The sequence below is a fragment of the Pseudophryne corroboree genome, chromosome 2 (genome assembly GCF_028390025.1).
Source record: "Pseudophryne corroboree isolate aPseCor3 chromosome 2, aPseCor3.hap2, whole genome shotgun sequence".
NCBI classification, from domain to species: Eukaryota; Metazoa; Chordata; class Amphibia; order Anura; family Myobatrachidae; genus Pseudophryne; species Pseudophryne corroboree.
Window position 1 is genome coordinate 934269039 of NC_086445.1, and position 15559 is coordinate 934284597.

The 15559-nt window shown below is 46.2% G+C and overlaps 1 protein-coding gene across 2 annotated transcripts in view; it reads left to right on the forward strand.

Annotated features, from left to right (window-relative positions):
- Positions 1-4370: 4370 nt before the first annotated feature.
- Positions 4371-15559, forward strand: part of ST3GAL6 (ST3 beta-galactoside alpha-2,3-sialyltransferase 6) — a 358764-nt gene continuing 347575 nt past the window's right edge. For both annotated transcript variants that reach the window (XM_063956263.1, XM_063956267.1), the window contains exon 1: positions 4371-4535. The gene's annotated coding sequence lies outside the window, so the exon portion shown is untranslated. The remainder of the gene's footprint in view (positions 4536-15559) is intronic.

Here is a 15559-nt window from a genome sequence, read left to right on the forward strand (position 1 = left end):
ACCCTCTCGGACGGGCACAAAAACCTAACTGAGGCTTGGAGGAGGGTCATAGGGGGAGGAGCCAGTACGCACCATGTGACCTAAAAGCTTTTTTAGATGTGCCCTGTCTCCTGCGGAGCCCGCTATTCCCCATGGTCCTGACGGAGTCCCATGGTCCTGACGGAGTCCCAGCATCCACTAGGACGTTAGAGAAAAGGAAAAGAGAATCTTTGTTTGTCCTCTATGACCCCAACAAGATTGGGGGTCCTGCTTCTAAGCAGACTATTGCGCGCTGGATCAGAGGTACCATTCAGCACGCTTATTCCACGGCAGGATTGCTGTTACCGAGTTCGGTTAAGGCCCACTCTACAAGGAAAGTGGGTTCTTCCTGGGCGGCTGCCCGGGGTGTTTCGGCGTTGCAAATTTGCCGAGCAGCTACTTGGTCAAGGGCAAACACGTTTGCTAAGTTTTACAGGTTTGACACCTTGGCTGCTGACGACCTTCAGTTTGGTCAGTCAGTTCTACAGGAACATTAGAACTTTCCTGCCCGTACTGGGAGCTTTGGTACATCCCCATGGTACTAAAATGGACCCAAGCATCCTCTAGGACGTAAGAGAAAATAGGATTTTAATTACTTACCGGTAAATCCTTTTCTCGTAGTCCGTAGCCCACCCAGTGCTCATTTTTCCTGCAGAATTACGTTTTATCTTTTTACACAGGTTCTCATGTATGAAGATGTTCACAGCTGTTGCTGTTGCGTTATGCATGCACGTTAGCATGGGTTATGTTGAAAGCCATGTTAGGCGACATGTTTTGTATGGTGTGAGCTGGTGTGAATCTCGCCACTAGTTTAATGTAAATTCTTCTCTCGAAGTTGTCCGTCTCCTCGGGCACAGTTCCTATACTGAGGTCTGGAGGAGGGGCATAGAGGGAGGAGCCAGTTCACACTGTTGAAAAGTCTTAAAGTGCCTAAGGCTCCTGCGGAACCATCTATACCCCATGGTACTAAAATGGACCCCAGCATCCTCTACGGACTACGAGAAAAGGATTTACCGGTAGGTAATTAAAATCCTATTTTTGCCACAAACAAGTGTACCACGTCCCCTCAGATGGCTTGCTTCGCTCGCCATGTTTCAGGCAAGGTGACTCGCTGCATTCGGCACAGGTTGCTATTCCCAATCGTAATCCCACGTGGATGGTAAAGTATGAAAAAGTTGAAAAAAGGAATTTTTAAAAAAACAACAACTTGTGTCTACCATATGTGCGTCGACCATTGTCATGTTGAACCTTTTGACCATGTCGACCCTTTGAACTGCCTACATTTTACATGTCGACCTACTGCATGTCTACCATTAGTGGTAGACCTATTGATTGAAGACCTTTTTAGTGTAGATCTATAGTCCGAAAACCTTCAAAAATATATGGAAGTTGTTCTCTGTTCTCTCTCTCACATATAAAAGGATCAAAGGAACCATTGTGTAATACTGCCAATAATTACACAATATGTATCTCACTTTGCAGTTCCACTCACCCAGGTGTGAAGCCAGAACTATGTGGGCCCCATAGCAACATTTTGAAGGGGCCCCCGTCCCAATGCTTCCATGGAGACACTTCTCTGCAGCAGTTGTTAATTTTATGCCCTATAGTAGTACCCTAGTTCATTTTCTGAACCATAGTAGATCCTTATTTAGTGTTATGCCCCATAGTAGTGCCCTTGTTTCTTTTATGAATCCCAGTAGTGCTTAACTTCACCCTATGTCACATTTCTGAGCTGCCAGTACACATTATGCCACACAGTATCCCCAATTCACATTATGATATATTGTGTATTGTGCCTCATTACAGTGCCCCAATTCATATTATATAACATTGAAAAGCCCTCTAGTTCATTTTAAACTACACTACAATAAGCAGGTCCAGGGACCTAGATATATTTCAGGCCCCAAGGAAAAAGTATGAAAGGACCCCTATGTACCACCCAATGGCGAAAACTGTACATAACACATATGATGTTACTATGAGAACTCCGGGAAGGTGGCCCCTCTCAGCTCTGGGGCCCATAGCAACTGCACTGCCTGCACCTATGGTAGCTACGCCCTTGCACTCACCGTAAAAAAGGTGTAAATCATGTATTGAAAGGTTTCTTTATCCTTAATACATGGAGGATTCTGTAGTAATATAGTAATCTTCTATGTTATGTAAATAGCTTAAGGATATATTTAAGCTGTCCTCTCTTCCCTCTCACACATAACAAAGGAACAAAAGAACCATAGTGTGATAATGTAGATATCACACAATACTATTCACACTTTGTGAACCCACCTGTAGTATTATACTGTAGGTGTAAATCTTGTATTGAAAGATTTTTTTATCCTCAATATACAGAGGACTCCTAACCACACAAATGGACTAGAGGGTCTGCTTCAGAGATGTACGCTAATGTATTAGCAGTTGCGTTCCCGTACGCTAATGCTGTAGCTGCAAATGTTTTGAAGGCCCACTCATTTTTTGAACTTTTTCATACTTTACGATCCACGTGGATACGATTGAGAATAGTAACCTTGCCCGAAGCATGGCAAGCGAAGAGAGCCATGCGGGGGTACACGGTGCACTAATGGGAGATCCCCGTCACTTTACGAAGAAAACTACACCATAAAAAGTAAAAAAACTCATGTCGACCTTTTTCCATGTCGACCTAGTCACTGTCGACCAATTGTGGTCAATCTAATGACTGTCGACCTAAGTGTGGTCGACCTAATGACCCATACTCGTGCCAGGCATGATGCAGTTATGAAGTGCACACCACTCGAAACCAGCCCCGAATCCCTACTCACAAAAGTGCAAGCAGAAATTTGTGATAACAGCAGCTTCGGGGCTAGTCGTGGAAATGATTTGAATAGCTCCCGGGCACTTAGCTAAGCTGTTAAATTCCCACGAGATTCTTAATCGTTCCCTAAGTGGTGTGCTTCTCAAACTCACTCCACAAGATACACTCACATTCCAGGTTAGTCCAGGTGAGCATAGCAGACTTATAGTACCTCTGTTATATTGAGTTAAGCATCTATGCTGAATCATGGATATACTTAAAACCTGGACTATTTGCCTTAGAAGATGACATTTTCACCCCATCAAATTCACACATACAGTAGGTGCAGAGGGCCGGATTCAGACATATGCGCTTTTGTGTGGCTTCACACAGATTCCTGGGTATATGCGGCAGCGCAAGGCCTGTTCTGCGAAAGCGCAGAACGTGCCTTGTATTGTCACTTGTAGTTCCCCTCTTCTGTTGCCTGACTGACAGACAGTGGCGTTGAGGATGTGGGCAAGCAACAGAAGGAGATCTGTAAGCCACAGCTGCCAGGTTAAGTGCCCAGAGCTATGCAATTACAGCCTGCGACAAACCACAGAAGCACTAGTTAACACAGATTTCTGTTCGCACCTCAGGAACAGAAATCCACATCAAGAGTCTTATTCAGCATCAAATGGAGATGCGATCGCATTTTCCCGTTTTTCTGACAAGTGTGCACATGCAGGGGTTGATCTGCACGTGCGCAAACTTTCACATTGATGATGCGACCGTAGCATGATTGACAGTGACAGGCGGTGTTGGGGAGGCGTGTCGGCAAAAACCCAGGCATGTCCGATGCGTTTTTGGGGCGGTTGCGTGATGTTACACGCAGCCTCTCCACTAATAAAAATGGCGCCAGTGCGCCTGCTTTCGCAGCTAGGGGTTGACCAGTTTTATGCGATCGTAATCGAATTCCTGTGTGTTCGCTATTAAGATTGCGATCGCAGGCGGACCTTCTCATGCCGGGCAGCCTTGCCCTGTGTTGGGCGGCCCCCAGCTGAGATTTTTTTTCAGTTACAGTTTCTGCTAAAAGACTGCAGAAACTGCAACTGATGCTGAATAAGGTTCCAAGTGCATTCTCAGGGCTAAATTGCAGGCAGTAACTGAATAGCTCTGGGCACATAACCTAAACCCCGGGAATCTGCCCCAAAAAATCCACAAAAGCACTGGAAGCAAAAAAATGAGAAAATATGGGGAAAAAAAGTATAAAATGCATAAAGGCAAAATAAACAGATAAAAAAATTGGGTCTAGGAGTCCAAAATATTTCTGCGGTAATCCAAAATGCCAAAGCCATGGGCCTCATATAACTCAGGGTAAGAGCAGATATTGGTTGAACAGAACAAGCAGCAGCAACAGGCACCTCTCCACGACTTGGCACCCGGGTGGCAATCATGCCCACCCTGCCAGGGTCTAGGTCAGAGCCTATAACAAGCAGGCACACCTCTCCTGACACCAGCTATGCACGTCCTACTTCCTTACACAGGATATCCCCCCTTTGTCCTCCTAATATTATGATGATTCCCCCCTCCATCGCCTCTGCCAGCCCCCAATGCAGGCGCCTCCTCCTCCTCCCTATCTCGGCTACGGCGTGCAGTAGCCTGCCTGAACTGTGGAGAAACACCTCTCTACTCCCCTCATTCCACACCACACCGAGCTGCCTGTTAGCTAGCGGACCCTGGCTCCGGTGAACAGCCTTCTGCACCGCAAGTAAGTGCCATAGGGTGACCAGCGGAACACACAGAGCCAGGCCCCTAACAGGGCTGAGCCGCGTCCCCTCCTCAGCCTGGCACGGAAGGGGTTACTAGTAGCTGACCAGGTCCACGTTCTATGGTGACAGTTACTATTGTTCCTTGTTAGGCAGCGTTCTATGAGAATACGTGCTACTGTGCCCTGTGTGTGGTGGCCGGTGTACCGGGCGCCCCTGTGCAGCACAGTCATAGCCATCGTTTGTCTCCTCAGTCAGTGTGTAATAGTTTTATGAGTAGTTGGCGGCTGGGTTCTATGAAACCCCCTCCTTTGCCTGACATGGCGTAGTTCCTATTGCTTTAAAAGTATTCCTCCTCTCCCTTGCAGCTCCCTGAGTGCTGTGTGCCCTGTAGTCCTGGGTCATAGTTATTATTGTTTACATATAAGGTGTTGCAAGGGTTCTGTACTGTGATATACAGGGGATACGACTGACAACAGGACATAAAAGTACATACAGTTTATAAATTCACATAAATACAGTGAGAATGTACTGTAAGTATGCAGGGAAGACAAAGGGGGAGACCCTGCTCACATAAGCTTGCAATCTACAGGGGATATGGCTTTCTGGCTTCTATTCTATTTGTGTTTCTTTGTTTGCGCTTACACACTAAAGTACCACAGAAAACAAATGGAGTTTTTGTTACATCTTTTTGTCCATGTGTTGGACCCAGGGGACATACACAGAATAGCATCCTGTGTTCTAGGACTCGGTTATAGTCGCTACGGTCTGTCTGGGTGAAATGTGGGTTCCTGCAAGCTTTCTTAAAGGGTTCCTTGTACTGTGTCAGCCCAGGCTAATGGCTGGGAATGCACACAGAAGTATTGCTGAATTGCGACTTTAATTTTGAGAGGCCCAGTCCTCCTGTATGTGATTAATTAACGTAAGATAAGTTTTCGGAACAGAAGCGACCGCACATGAATAAAACAGATGTAAAGTTATGAGAGTTAAACTGTTGTTTTTTTTTTTTTTTTTTTTATCTTTTAAAGTTGGGAAATTTGGGCCATAAAGTTTCAGTCGCTGTCTTGAAGAAAAAAGTTAGTGTGTGCGTGGGGTGTGTTGCTGGATGGGTATATGTGGAAGCTTTATCTGGAACACAGCAGGCGTTGGCATACTAGACGGTCACCTCTGCTGCGAGCGAGCTCGTGTTTTCTGTTGCTAGCTGTTGTAGCTATAAACCAACCACTGCCAGCCTGGTTATTTTATTGTAGTCCAAAATCACCACCAAAAATAGCTGTTTGCCTCTTAACCTTCAGCCCCCCACCCTGTATGGTTCTAGGTTTAGTCTTCTGCCAACTACTCTGCATGTTGTGCCCTTGTGATGCATTACTTCAGCATGCTCAGCGACTTGATTTGGGCAGCTTGGGCCAGTAAGTTTATATGTGTGTGTGGTACAATTACCCACAGGTCAGATCCTTTGTCCAGTATCATAAGTAACATGCAGTTTTTATTAATAATAATATTATCATCATCCTTTATGTGGCACCGATTGTACCGCAGCGCCTAACTAAGTACATAAACACGAGCACACAGGAAAACCGTAAATTACATTACAAGACAAAACAAGTACATGGTTTGTATACATTGCTGCATCAGTGGTCATAGTACTCATATAAGCAGCATGGGGGGCAGAAACCAACGCTTATGTGCCATTAAAGGGAGCATGGATTAGATCAGGCATTCCCAACCCCGGTCCTCTAAGCACTCTAACAGTACAGAATTTTGTGATATCCAGGCTTGAGCACAGGTGACTTAATTAGTATTTAACCATCTGTTCTGCAGCCTGAATATCATTAACCTGCACTGATGGTGTGCCTTGAGGACCAAGATTGGGAATGCCTGCATTAGATAATAGTATTAGTAGGGAAGTCCAAAGCACATGAGGGCATGCTCGCAAAGTGAACTCAGACTCACACGCATTATGCAAGTGTTAAAGCTTATGCGTGGAGATCGGTGGGAAGAGGCGTTCTCCCATAAGGAAAGTTCATTAAGAGTATGCTCATGCAACCATCAATTATGCGCCTGTTGAAGGCTTTATCTTTTGCACGTGCTATAGGGCATGTGCAAGTATGGGACCAGTATGTTTTACTGGCAGACCGGATGCCGGCTGTCAGTATACCGACAGCAGAATCCCGGCAGCGAGTCCACTTGAGGGCTCGCTCGCCATGCTTCGCCCGTTGGCTCGCTTCACTTTCCACAGGTTATATTCCCCCTCAATTGGTGGCGTGGCTCAACCGAGTGGGAATAACCTGCGGAGGTTGGGATTCTGGCCGTCAGTATTTCACCGGCTGACGGGATTCCGGCGTCAGTCCTCTGAACACTGGGATCCTGACAGCCGGTATGAAATCATGATACCAAGGGTGAGATTCAAATCTCTGCCACACTCTCCAGCCCATACTTGCCTACTTGACCCTCCTCTCCATGAGGGAGAAAATGCTCTGTTCCTGGACTTTCCTGGTAATGTATGATTGCCATCACCTGTGGTGAAACACCTTTCTTATCAGTTAACTAGCTCACCACAGGTGATGGCGATCATACATTACCAGGAAAGTCCAGGAACAGAGCATTTTCTCCCTCATGGAGAGGGTCAGGTAGGCAAGCATGCTCCAGCCCCCTATCGTGCCCGCCGGCAGTATTCTAATGTTGCTGCAGACGGACGCGACAAATAAATTTCAGCTCGCTACCCCCGGGGGTAGCGAACTGAAATATGTGTAAAGAGAGCCGTTTGGGCGCCCACACGGATCTTTTCATGCTCGCGCCCATTACTTTAGTGTGGTTTAGGTGCTTTGCGCGATCACTGGGGGCATTTGAATATCGGGGGTGCGATAACATTTGAATTCCACCCCCTACAACAGGGGTGGCCAACAAGTCAGAGACAGAGCCAGGAAATCTTGTTGGGTACATCAAAGTGCCGACTTCGAGCCGAAGGCGTACTTGCAAAAATGGGGTGTGACCTTGTGCCTGCTAGGCCACGCCCCTGGTATAAAATACATTGAAAAAGCCAGATCCAACATAAAATACAATGAAAAAAGCCACTTCTACATCAAATAATTGAAAAAGCCAGATCCGCATAAAGGGGCCAATTCAGTAAGGGTAGCAAATTCTGCTAATCAGCAGAATTTGCTAAACATTAGCACGCATGCTGGGGGCCGCCCAGCATGCTGACTGGCGCCTCCCCCCCCCCCCCCTGCTTCAAGCAGAAATTGCGAACATCACGCAATTTCTGCTAGTTAGCAGAAATTAAGGATGACTCCTGCCGGCACAGCTTAGCTGCGGTCGCAGGAGTCCGGGCGCCATTTTTGTTGTTGCAGCGGCTGCGTGTGACGTCACGCGGCCGCACCCCCGACACGCCCCCGTTTGCGCGTAGCAGCCCACCATTTGGGCTGGCATGCGCCAACGGAGTGTTGCCGCCCCGCGACCGCCTCTGCCTGATTGACAGGCAGTGGCGATCGTGATTTCTCTGGCCCCCGCCACAGAAATTGCGGGTGCATGTGCAGTAGGGCCTGCTGCGCATGCGCCCGTGGCCCCTCAGCAAAAATTCTCTACGAATCGCTACTTGCGATTTATACTGAATTTGCTACAAAATATATTGAAAAAGCCAGATTCACATAATACACTTCAGTTCCCCCATGTGTTACTCAAGCCAGCAGCCTCCGTTCTCAGTCTATGTAGTGCTGCTGCATGTCTGGCTGGAGTGCAGCGGTTTACAGATCTCTTGTGGTCACGTGACTTTGAGTGTTGGGAGCCACATTTGAATAAAGAAAGAGCCGCATGTGGCTCAAGAGCCACGTGTTGGCCACCACTGCCCTAGAACATAAAAGAAAAATGGCAACTATAACAATTTATTTATTTTATTTATGAACAGTTTCTTATATAGCGCAGCAAATTTCGTTGCGCTTTACAATTGGAATAGAGCTATAAAATAAGACACTTAGAAGATGTACTTCTGTTTACAATTTCTTTAAAATACTTTATACACAGTGGTGTTTGTGATGCATTTATTGTTGCTTGATAAAAAAAAAAACAACAACCCATAATAACTTATATTGTTGTATTTAGTATAGCTTTTAGAAGTGTTTTTAATCTTTTTTTTTTTTTTTTAAACGGATCTATAAACCCGCTCCCCCCACAAACAGCTTGTCTTGTTAAAGTCAAAAGCTTGTGGATACACAGTAAATGCCTGTTAAATGCATTTCACTATGTGTACAATGTGATCCCATTGAGCTGAGTGCATGTTTTCATCCGTTTCGATCACACAGAAATGGAACAATCAGTGAAAAGAAAACCCACTATGACCAGTTAAACTAATATAAATATATGATAATGTACTGTCATTTAGTATCTTTATATGGTCGTGTCACTTCTGTATACATATATTACAATAATGCATAGACATGCGCACACACAACTGTGATGGCAGCCTGCGGAAACAAAAGGAGCCTTCAACGGTGTCTCCAAAAAGTGCAAAATGTTCAAAAGCTAAATCTCCCATAGAAAGGGGATAAATAGAGTCCAAATCACCAAAGAAAAAATAAGTCTCTTTTAGTTATTTCTAAAGCACTGAAATAGACTTTGTCTCCTTTACAATATGTGGTGAAATCGGATAAATTCTCTTTGTGTAACATTACGTTTTCAGTACACACTTCCCACAGAAGGCTTTCTGGTTCCAAATCTCATAGGTAAAAAGGTGTGTTTTTTTATTTATACATCACACTCGCATTTTAATATGGATTTTAAAGCGTATATCAACACATACAGTGGAATGTCACTTAAGAGCAATTCAATTGTTGCTCCTATTGGGCACCTATTACTTTAGTCCGCTCCTCATTGTAAATTTATAAGGGTGTCGGATATTCCAAAGGAATTGTATGCTACAGAAATATTGCTTTGAATTGTAATAATCATTTACAGTAGGGGGTAGAGTTTTACTTATACAAGTTTTCTTATGCAGCGATTAAATTGTTTTGGTTGCCCGTAGCTCCCGTCTTAAGTGACGCAAGCTATTTAATGGTTTGAGCAACAAGCCCAATGCTGGTCACGCGGCCGCTATCTCCTACCCAAAATGCACAGAATTAGTTGCATAAAGCGGCTTCTTACGTGCAAAGCTGCAGTTCAGGCGCCCACAATCCTGGCAAGCTGTAGATTAAGGTGCCCAAAAGCCCTACTTTGGTAGGATTTCTGCTTATACCTCACGAGGGTGCAAGTAGAAATCCTCAATAAATGATGGGAGCCCAAAACAATTGAATAGTTCCAGGTCACTACAGGCGCAAGGAACATTTGAGTTCCACTCTTGTACCCCTTTCACATCGCCAAAATAACCTGGGTCAAGGTGCAGTGTGAAAGCGCCAAAGTGAATAACCCGAGTCTAGCAAACCAGCATTTCAACCCAGGTTAAAAGAATGGTTAAACACGGGACAGACTAGGGTCGTTGTGCAGTGTGAAAGCTTCTGACCCGGGTCTCAGAAAAAGGTGCTAATTGTCTGTTTATGTGTCTGCTCAGAGCAGTCCCCAGACCCTCCTTTTATTTCCTTTGAAACCTCATCAATGTGAGCCAGAAAAGTCCAATTTAAATCACATCACAGTGTTTAACATTGTTGACCCGGGTGCAGTGTGAAAGGCACTAACCCGGGAATAACCCAGGTCGAAGCTGCAATGTGAAAGGGTCTGAGCCTGCTTGGACCTGGGTTCAAAAGCCGGGTCCGACCCGGGTTTGCACTCTGAAAGCGGTACTAGTGAACTCTGAGGCGGTGCAGGTTATTTATAAGAGTTTATACAAATAATGGTATCACTGGTGCATAGAGATGTTAACTTATATTGCCTTAGCTACAGTGTCTCTAGTTTATTGGAAAACAAAATGTTCTCCTCTGTTTATCAGAGTTCTTTCCTGGTTCAGGGGAAATTTATCAAAGAGAGAGTACCAACTAATCAACTTCTAAATACTATTCAAACATGACAGAAGCTGATTGGTTAGTACATTCTCTCTACTAGCTTTGCCAAATCGCACCCTAATTGTCTGAACTCACTTCAGACTGTAATGTAATAAAAACAAGTGTTGGGCTCTAGAGGTGATGGTCTTCACACATCTTTCGTGTCTTGATGGGGTCTTGCATCTGAGTTATTAGGGCAACACGTGTTTGCATCAAACCAGCAACACGGTATATATATGTACAGCAAGTGGTTACAAGCTGCAATACAGCAGAGTGTCTCTTAACATGGGAACCTGCTGCTTAAAAGTGAACATAGTTACTATAAATACTGTATTGCAGCTAGGTTATCACTATAATAAACTTTCTTTAGATTATTATTATTATCATTTTAATTTTTTTGTGTGCAAAATAATGGATTCATTCTTTACATTTTATTGGTTTCTCTTAATATTTGTCTCCAAAGTGTTTATGCTCCTCTAGGCACAATTGTTTTTATATATTGTATCCACGTGGCAATTTGCTGTTGTATCCAGTTGTAATGAAAACACATTAGTACAGTGGTTCCCAATTTTTTTTTAATCACCACTAGAGTATCCCTTATGTAAATTCTGGGATTTAATTACATAATTTCTCTATCGTCCTAGTGGATGCTGGGGTTCCTGAAAGGACCATGGGGAATAGCGGCTCCGCAGGAGACAGGGCACAAAAAGTAAAGCTTTTTCAGATCAGGTGGTGTGCACTGGCTCCTCCCCCTATGACCCTCCTCCAGACTCCAGTTAGATTTTTGTGCCCGGCCGAGAAGGGTGCAATCTAGGTGGCTCTCCTAAAGAGCTGCTTAGACATAGTTTAGCTAGGTTTTTTATTTTACAGTGATTCCTGCTGGCAACAGGATCACTGCAGCGAGGGACTGAGGGGAGAAGGAGTCAACTCACCTGCGTGCAGGATGGATTGGCTTCTTGGCTACTGGACATCAAGCTCCAGAGGGACGATCACAGGTACAGCCTGGATGGTCACCGGAGCCGCGCCGCCGGCCCCCTTGCAGATGCTGAAGTCAGAAGAGGTCCAGAATCGGCGGCTGAAGACTCCTGCAGTCTTCTAAAGGTAGCGCACAGCACTGCAGCTGTGCGCCATTTTCCTCTCAGCACACTTCACACGGCAGTCACTGAGGGTGCAGGGCGCTGGGAGGGGGGCGCCCTGGGAGGCAAATGAATACCTATAAAGGCTAAAAATACCTCACATATAGCCCCTAGAGGCTATATGGAGATATTTAACCCCTGCCTGATTTTTCTAAATAGCGGGAGACGAGCCCGCCAGAAAAGGGGCGGGGCCTATCTCCTCAGCACACGGCGCCATTTCCTCTCACAGCTCCGCTGGTCAGGACGGCTCCCAAGTCTCTCCCCTGCACTGCACTACAGAAACAGGGTAAAACAGAGAGGGGGGGGGCAAATTTATGGCGATATTTTGATATAACAAAGCAGCTATAAGGGAGCACTTATTATAAGGCTATCCCTGATATATATATAGCGCTTTTGGTGTGTGCTGGCAAACTCTCCCTCTGTCTCCCCAAAGGGCTAGTGGGTCCTGTCTTCGTTAGGAGCATTCCCTGTGTGTCTGCTGTGTGTCGGTACGTGTGTGTCGACATGTATGAGGACGATATTGGTGTGGAGGCGGAGCAATTGCCAAATATGAGGATGTCACCCCCTAGGGAGTCGACACCAGAATGGATGCCTTTATTTATGGAACTACGGGATAGTGTCAACACGCTAAAGCAGTCGTTTGACGACATGAGGCGGCCGGACAATCAATTAGTGCCTGTCCAGGCGACTCAAACACCGTCAGGGGCTGTGAAACGCCCTTTGCCTCAGTCGGTCGACACAGACCCAGACGCAGGCACTGACTCCAGTGGTGACGGTGACGATTCAACCGTATTTTCCAGTAGGGCCACACGTTATATGATTTTGGCAATGAAGGAGGCGTTACATTTAGCTGATACTACAGGTACCACTAAACGGTATTATGTGGGGTATGAAAAAACTACCTATAGTTTTTCCTGAATCAGAAGAATTAAATGACGTGTGTAATGAAGCGTGGGTTGCCCCTGATAAAAAGCTGATAATTTCAAAGAAATTATTGGCATTATACCCTTTCCCGCCAGAGGTTAGGGAGCGCTGGGAAACACCTCCTAGGGTGGACAAGGCGCTAACACGCTTATCTAAACAAGTGGCGTTACCCTCTCCTGAGACGGCCGCACTTAAAGATCCATCAGATAGGCGGATGGAAAATATCCAAAAAAGTATATACACACATGCAGGTGTTATACTACGACCAGCTGTAGCGACTGCCTGGATGGGCAGTGCTGGGGTAGTTTGGTCAGAGTCCCTGATTGAAAATATTGATACCCTGGACAGGGACAATATTTTACTGTCGTTAGAACAAATAAAGGATGCATTTCTTTATATGCGTGATGCACAGAGGGATATCTGCACACTGGCATCACGGGTAAGTGCTATGTCCATTTCGGCCAGAAGAGCTTTATGGACGCGACAGTGGACAGGCGATGCGGATTCAAAACGGCATATGGAAGTTTTGCCGTATAAAGGGGAGGAGTTATTTGGAGTCGGTCTATCAGATTTGGTGGCCACGGCTACAGCCGGGAAATCCACCTTTCTACCTCAAGTCACTCCCCAACAGAAAAAGGCACCGACTTTTCAACCGCAGCCCTTTCGTTCCTTTAAAAATAAGAGAGCAAAGGGCTATTCATATCTGCCACGAGGCAGAGGTCGAGGGAAGAGACAGCAACACGCAGCTCCTTCCCAGGAACAGAAGCCCTCCCCGGCTTCTACAAAAGCCTCAGCATGACGCTGGGGCTTCTCAAGCGGACTCGGGGACGGTGGGCGGTCGTCTCAAAAATTACAGCGCGCAGTGGGCTCACTCGCAGGTAGATCCCTGGATCCTGCAGATAATATCTCAAGGGTACAGGTTGGAATTAGAGACAGATCCACCTCGCCGTTTCCTGAAGTCTGCTTTACCAACGTCCCCCTCCGAAAGGGAGACGGTTTTGGAAGCCATTCACAAGCTGTACTCTCAGCAGGTGATAGTCAAGGTACCTCTTCTACAACAAGGGAAGGGGTATTATTCCACTCTTTTTGTGGTACCGAAGCCGGATGGCTCGGTAAGGCCTATTCTAAATCTGAAGTCCTTGAACCTGTACATAAAGAAGTTCAAGTTCAAGATGGAGTCACTCAGAGCAGTGATAGCGAACCTGGAAGAGGGGGACTTTATGGTATCCTTGGACATCAAGGATGCGTATCTCCACGTTCCAATTTACCCCTCACACCAGGGGTACCTCAGGTTCGTTGTACAAAACTGTCACTATCAGTTTCAGACGCTGCCGTTCGGATTGTCCACGGCACCTCGGATCTTTACAAAGGTAATGGCCGAGATGATGATTCTTCTTCGAAGAAAAGGCATATTAATTATCCCATACTTGGACGATCTCCTAATAAGGGCGAGGTCCAGAGAACAGCTAGAGATGGGATTAGCACTGTCTCAAGAAGTGCTAAAACAGCACGGGTGGATTCTGAATATTCCAAAATCCCAGTTAATGCCGACAACTCGTCTGCTGTTCCTAGGGATGATTCTGGACACGGTTCAGAAAAAGGTTTTTCTCCCGGAGGAAAAAGCCAAGGAGTTATCCGACCTTGTCAGGAACCTCCTAAAACCAGGAAAGGTGTCTGTACATCAATGCACAAGAGTCCTGGGAAAAATGGTGGCTTCTTACGAAGCAATTCCATTCGGCAGATTCCACGCAAGAATTTTCCAAAGGGATCTGTTGGACAAATGGTCAGGGTCGCATCTTCAGATGCACCTACGGATAACCCTGTCTCCAAGGACAAGGGTGTCTCTTCTGTGGTGGTTGCAGAGTCCTCATCTATTGGAGGGCCGCAGATTCGGCATACAGGATTGGATCCTGGTGACCACGGACGCCAGCCTGAGAGGCTGGGGAGCAGTCACACAAGGAAGAAACTTCCAGGGAGTATGGACGAGCCTGGAAACGTCTCTTCACATAAACATTCTGGAACTAAGAGCAATATACAATGCTCTAAGCCAGGCAGAACCTCTGCTTCAGGGAAAACCGGTGTTGATCCAGTCGGACAACATCACGGCAGTCGCCCATGTGAACAGACAGGGCGGCACAAGAAGCAGGAGTGCAATGGCAGAAGCTGCAAGGATTCTTCGCTGGGCAGAGAATCATGTGATAGCACTGTCAGCAGTGTTCATCCCGGGAGTGGACAACTGGGAAGCAGACTTCCTCAGCAGACACGATCTTCACCCGGGAGAGTGGGGACTTCATCCAGAAGTCTTCCACATGCTGGTAACCCGTTGGGAAAGACCAATGGTGGACATGATGGCGTCTCGCCTCAACAAAAAACTGGACAGGTATTGCGCCAGGTCAAGAGATCCGCAGGCAATAGCTGTGGACGCGCTGGTAACGCCTTGGGTGTACCAGTCGGTGTATGTGTTTCCTCCTCTGCCTCTCATACCAAAAGTATTGAGAATTATACGGCAAAGAGGCGTAAGAACGATACTAGTGGTTCCGGATTGGCCAAGAAGGACTTGGTACCCGGAACTTCAAGAGATGATCACGGAAGATCCGTGGCCTCTACCTCTAAGGAGGGACTTGCTTCAGCAGGGTCCCTGTCTGTTTCAAGACTTACCGCGGCTGCGTTTGACGGCATGGCGGTTGAACGCCGGATCCTAAAGGAAAAAGGCATGCCGGAAGAAGTCATTCCTACTTTGATTAAAGCAAGGAAGGAAGTAACCGTGCAACATTATCACCGAATTTGGCGAAAATATGTTGCGTGGTGCGAAGATCGGAGTGCTCCGACGGAGGAATTTCAACTGGGTCGATTCCTACATTTCCTGCAATCAGGATTGTCTATGGGTCTCAAATTGGGATCTATTAAGGTTCAAATTTCGGCCCTGTCGATTTTCTTTCAAAAAGAATTGGCTTCAGTCCCTGAAGTCCAGACCTTTGTTAAGGGAGTGCTGCATATACA